The sequence below is a fragment of the Corvus hawaiiensis genome, chromosome 24 (genome assembly GCF_020740725.1).
Source record: "Corvus hawaiiensis isolate bCorHaw1 chromosome 24, bCorHaw1.pri.cur, whole genome shotgun sequence".
Classification (NCBI taxonomy): domain Eukaryota; kingdom Metazoa; phylum Chordata; class Aves; order Passeriformes; family Corvidae; genus Corvus; species Corvus hawaiiensis.
This window is the reverse complement of record NC_063236.1, coordinates 9,377,149-9,382,766: the sequence shown is the minus strand read 5'-3', so window position 1 is coordinate 9,382,766 and position 5,618 is coordinate 9,377,149. Positions and strand designations below refer to the sequence as shown.

General features: G+C 51.7%; 1 long non-coding RNA gene and 1 other non-coding gene across 2 annotated transcripts; both read left to right on the top strand.

The window, feature by feature from the left end:
* Positions 1-1,479: 1,479 nt before the first annotated feature.
* Positions 1,480-2,250, top strand: LOC125337989. The gene is made up of 2 exons (XR_007208164.1): positions 1,480-1,695; positions 2,163-2,250. It is a non-coding gene; the product is annotated as an uncharacterized LOC125337989 (long non-coding RNA).
* On the top strand, positions 1,651-1,722 carry TRNAW-CCA. The gene has a single exon. It is a non-coding gene; the product is annotated as a tRNA-Trp (tRNA).
* Positions 2,251-5,618: the final 3,368 nt, after the last annotated feature.

The window sequence follows — 5,618 nt, the reverse complement described above, 5'->3', positions numbered from 1 at the left end:
TTATGATGATTCTTGGGGTGTGGGGTTTATGGTCGTTTGGAGGTGAGGGATTTTGCTCCCTCCTTTTCTCGGCTGGTTCTTCCCAAAATGCCCCTTTCCAAAAGAGCCCTGAAATAGAAATTCCCGTTGTTTGGGGATGGGATGGATGCGGGGGAGGGCACGGGGGTTGTTAAGGCGTAAACCAGCCCCACAGCGATGCCTGGGATGTCGGGAAGACTCCCAGCCAGAGGCTTTGGAAGTCAGATGGGGGGAAAAAAACCCCCCACAATTTATTTGAGTAATTATTGGGCTCCGTCCTAACGAGCATCGCTGGCCGGGATTTAGCGTTTTCCTGGAGGATTTTCTTCCGACATCCATCGTCCTCTGGGGGACGGCGGGATTTGGGGCATCTCCCGGCTCTCCCTGCCCTCCTCGGGAGGGATCCAGGAGCATCAGGAAGGGATCCAGGAGCATCAGGGAGGGATCCAGGAGCATCAGGGAGGGATCCAGGAACGTCAGGGAGGGATCCAGGAACGTCAGGGAGGGATCCAGGAGCGTCAGGGAGGGATCCAGGAGCATCCCGGGAGCGCCATGGGAAGGGATCAGGAGAGCTCAGCCGATGGATGCCGATCCCTTTTAGCCCTTCCAGGTCTCCTGGAGCCGCGGACACCCCGATCCCGGCGGCTCCCGCTGCATCGCCCCTCGTTTACACGGTGATCCCATAAATTACGGGTGCGGTTTGCCCCGAGACTCCCCTATTGATCCGTCTCCTCCCGGTGAATATTCTCCTTCGAGCGGCTCTGTCTGCGCTTGGAATGAGCTTTTTCCCAGCCCATCCAGCACGTGGAGCTGCGGGAATAAATGGGATTTATGGCACCGCTCGGAGATTGAGGTTTATTCTGTGGGATGGGAACAGAAGGGGAGGTTGGGGAGGGAGACAGGGAAAGGTGGAGTCTCTTGGACATTTCCAGGGATGGGATAGCCACAATTTCTCTACCAGGCCCTCCTCACAGTCCCAGGGAAGAATTCCTTCCCAATTTCCCATCTAAATCTCCTCTTTTTTAGTATAAAGCGACTCCCCTTATCCTACCACTCCATGCCCATATCAAAAGTCCCTCTCCAGCTCGCTGGCAGACCTTTTTTTTTCGAAACACATGGAAAAAGGCAGGAAAAGGAGGTGAGAACTCCCCCCACCCCCTGGGCTCGGCCGGGCTGAGAACGCCCCCAACTCATCGCACGTCCCGGGCCCCTCTCCCCGCGCGGCCCCTTTAAATCGGCCGGCGTGGGACAAACCACCGCGGGGTAGGGGGGGGGATTCCTCCTCCGCGGCCGCTGGAGCGCGCAGCTGGTGAGGCCGCGCCACTCCTCCACGGACGGTGGTACAGCCCACGTGTGTGTGTGGAGGGGGCGTGGCCAGCGCGGCGGGCTCGGAGCCCCTCAGGGCAGGGCAGGGCAGGGCGGGGCGGGGCGGGGCGGGGGGGGGGGGGCGCGGCAGCTGCTGCGGGGCCATCCCGGAGAAACCGGAGCTTCCCGGCGTGCGGAGCTTCCCGGTGTGCGGAGAGCTTCCGGTGTGCGGAGATTCCCGGGCGGGCGAGCGAAGCTCGGCAGCGGAAGTTTGCGCGAGGGGCGGCGCGCAGGCTCTTGTAGCAAGGGCGGAGCGGGCGCTACCGAGACCTCGTGGCGCAACGGTAGCGCGTCTGACTCCAGATCAGAAGGGTGCGTGTTCGAATCACGTCGGGGTCACGGCGCCCCTAGGGGGGCTCCCTTTTTCACCGCCCCCCGGGGTTTTCGGGGGGTTCGGGGCGCGGACCCCGCGGGTTTGGGCCGAGCGGAGCTCCCGCGGTTCCCGAGCCCCTCCGCCCGCCTCCTTTTTGCCCCTGAGCGTCAGGGTTGGAAGGAATTCTTCCCGAATGTTGAGTATTGAACGTTAAAAAGTCGCGTTGGGGGTGAATACGGGTTATGAAGGGGTCTCCTGGATGGGTGCCCATCCTTCCTCCAGTATTTTGGGGATTGATGAAGAGAGATCCCTGAAGCAGAGGGATCTGCCAGCTCTTCCTGAGGTTTCCTTGGGAATTCCAATAGGCAGCGCTGAGAAATTCCGTGGGAATGTTTATCGAGGCCCCGGTGAAGTGAGTGCTGGTGGCACAAGGGCTCTGTTGATATAAAACTTCACTTTTCTACAGCGCTTCCAGTGGTTTGGTGCCCTGTGAGGTCTTGCGAGAACCTGTCCCGAGCCTCAGAACCAGAAATAAAAACCATGTGGATGTCTGAGTTTGTTTGCCTTTATCCTGTCCCTATTCCTTGACTTTCTGGCATGGAGTAAGGAAAGATTTTTGATCCGGAGAGGCATTAAAGAGCAGCTCGGAGCCCTGGTAAAGGGAATTAAATGAGCGGAACGAGTCAGGTTTGCTCCTTAAACTCCCGCCAGGGGTTGATTTTGGGGATGTTTTATTTTGCCCCTGGTGGGGGTGGCAAATGTTGAATCAGCTCTGCAGGGAGCAGCAGCTGTCGCATCCAGCCGGGCGCGACATTCCCGGTATTCCCTGTGCCGGGAACATCCATGGAAATGTGCTGCTGGAATAACCCTTTGTGCTCAGAGCTGGGCTGGGGTTTTTGGGGGGGTTCTGACGTGGCTTTTCCTGGCTTTGGGACGCCAAAGAAACATCAGCGACCCCTTTGGGATTAGGGAGCGTTATGGGCCGTCCCTAAATTATCCGTATTTGCTTCTTTTAGGTTGAAATCCCTGAAAATACCAACTCAGGGAAGGCTTTGGCAGGGAGTTGGGTGGGAAGGGAGCAAAATGCTGCTGCAGGAGCAGATAAAGGAGCTGGAATAAAGGGAATGAAGTACGTGGAGCGTTGCAGAGGTCTTAGAATATCCTGGGGGGGGGGGAATCGGAGTTGAAAGGGATTTTTTTACTCTTTTGACTCAAGTAGAACATTCAGTTTTTAATCTCCAAAAGCCTTTTGGGGAGTTCCTGGGCACTAAAAGCTGCTTTGCCCCCACCTTTCCTTTCTGGAGGCGGCCTTTGAAGTGGCCTTCAAAAGCTGCAGGCCGACTTCCCTCGTTTATTCCGCAGCCCGGAATGAATCCCCGCCTTTGTCGGAGCAATTAGCTCGGTGGGGGCATTCCTGGGGGGCTGCTTGAAGGGGAAAATTCCCAAATCCTGAGCGGTTTGGACATGTTTGGAGGAAAACACGGAGCCAACAGCTGTGCTCTGGCCTAATCTGACAGCGCAGCAGCTGTCACAACAAAAGCAGGGCTGCTCCAAACGCCGCTGCTTTGTGGGGTGAGAGGAAAGGATTTAAAGGAAAAGGTTACTTATTGATGTATTTAAAGTTATATTTCGTTTATATTTCGTTTATCTTTAATTTATATTTAGTTTATAATTATATTAATATTATATTTATATTTATATTTATATTTATATTTATTTTATATTTGTTTTATATTTTATATTTTAAATATTATATGTGTAAGTATAAATGTAAGTATAAATATAAGTATAAACGTAAGTATAAATATAAGTGTAAATATAGATATAAATACAAATGCAAATACAAATATAAATATAAATATAAATAATAATTATAAGTATAAATATATAATAAATATAGAATAAATATAAATATAAGTATAATTAATAATTATATGTATAAATATAATTATATAATAAATACATAATAAAGATTTATATTTATATTTATATTTATATTTGTATTTATATCCATATTTATATTTATATTTACGTTTATATTTATTTATTGGTTCTCCTGTGTGCAGCCTGACTTTATGGGATCCCCAGCAGGTGAATGGGCTCTCAACCAATTCTTTCCTCGAATTTCAGGGCTCGGATGGGTTTGGAGACTTTGGGTTTTTCTGGAATTCTGTCTTTTGGGTAGCTGCCTGGGGGGGTTTTTTTTGGGATGACGAATCCTTTCTGCACCAACCCTTTCCCCACCCCACACCTGCAGTCCCAGCGTGCTCCACAAGGAGAATTAAACAATTCCAACTTGTGAAAATGGCCTGAATTGGGGTTTTGTTTTCAAAGCATCAAATTCTGCAACCTGGCAGGGACATTTCGGGTGAATTCCGCGAATTTTAAGGCTTTTTCTCCCCTTTTTTCTCCTCCAGGCAAAAGCCGGAGTAACCTTTGAAACAAAAGAGGTCAAAGTGCCGGCAGCCTGCGCCTCGGGCTGTCCTGGAGGCAGTAATCTGCTCCAACATGAATATTTGATGTCTGCTCCGCCAAATGAGGGAATTACAAGTTGATATAAACTGACGTTCTTTGTGTTCGCTCGTGACAAACGCAGCAATTAGCTGCAATCAGTTAATTACAGCTCGCTCCTTCCTCGGCCTTTCCTTCCTCCAGCTCTGCTTTGCAGCAGGACGGGGTTGAACTCAAGGATTTGTTTTCGTGCTGCTCCTCTGGAAAAGCTGGAAATCGGGAATTTTATCCATTTGAAAGCTCATCCCTGTCGGGTTTATCCTCACACCGGGGATGCTCCGGGGCTTTCCCGGGATGGAGTTTCCTGACCCCGTTCCCAAACCTTGTTTCAGGAGTGCCTGGAAGCGAGAGATGAACGATTGGGGAACGTTTGTGGGGTCACGGCTTTAAGGGATGAGCTCCTGGTGGGTTTTAAACCTTGGCACAAATCCCTGCCGGGCTCCACAGACTCCTCCAGAGTCTCTTCCAGCTCCCAGCTCCCTTCGAGGGCAGTTTTGTGGGAAAACCACCCCCATCCTTCTCAGCTTTCCACGGGCAGAACGCTGGGAGACTCCCTCCTGCTGCTGCTGGAAAATCCTGACAGGGGAATTTTTCCAATTGGTTTTTCCAACACTTCCAAGGATTTTGACTCCAACACTTCCCTGAGTGGCCCATTCCAATATTTATGACCATTTCCATGATTTTTTTCCCCCTAATATCTCATCTAATATCTCATTTGCTTTGTGGAAAAACCACTCCCACTCCCATTCTTCCTGGTTTTCCATGGGCAGAACGCTGGGAGACTCCCTCCTGCTGCTGCTGGAAAATCCTGGAAGGGGGAATTTTGCCTTGCAAGGGATGAAGGGAACCAAAGGGGCCCTGACCTGGAGTCTTGGCTGAGCTCGAGCTCCAGCAGCACATGGAAAACCCATCCCAGGATGTCATTCCTGCATCCCAAACTCCTTTCCCTGGGAATTTGAGGTGTCCAGCAGGAGATGGAGCAGCACTGGGTTATCCAAGAGCAGCCAGGACGAGGGGGAGCAGTTTGAAACTAAAAGAGGGAAGGTTTAGGTGGGATTTTGGGAAGGAATTCCTCCCTGGGAGGGTGAGGAGGGGCTGGGATGGAATTCCCAGAAAATCCACGGCTGCCCCATCCCTGGAAGTGTCGCAGGCCAGGCTGGAGCAACCTGGGATCGTGGAAAGAGGTGGAACTGGGGGATCTTTAAGGTTTCTCCCAACCCAAACCAGTCCGGGATTCCATGGATTTGGGGACCTATGGGATTTAAGGAACTCATCCCACGGGGACACGTGGCACCTCCAGCCCCAAAGCAGAACCAGCCTTGGCCCTCCTGGGGTGGCAGCAGAGAAAATACCGGGGCTGGTTCCCGTTCCGTGGTGTTTTCCCTCTTTTTTTCCCCCTGGCTCTTTTCCC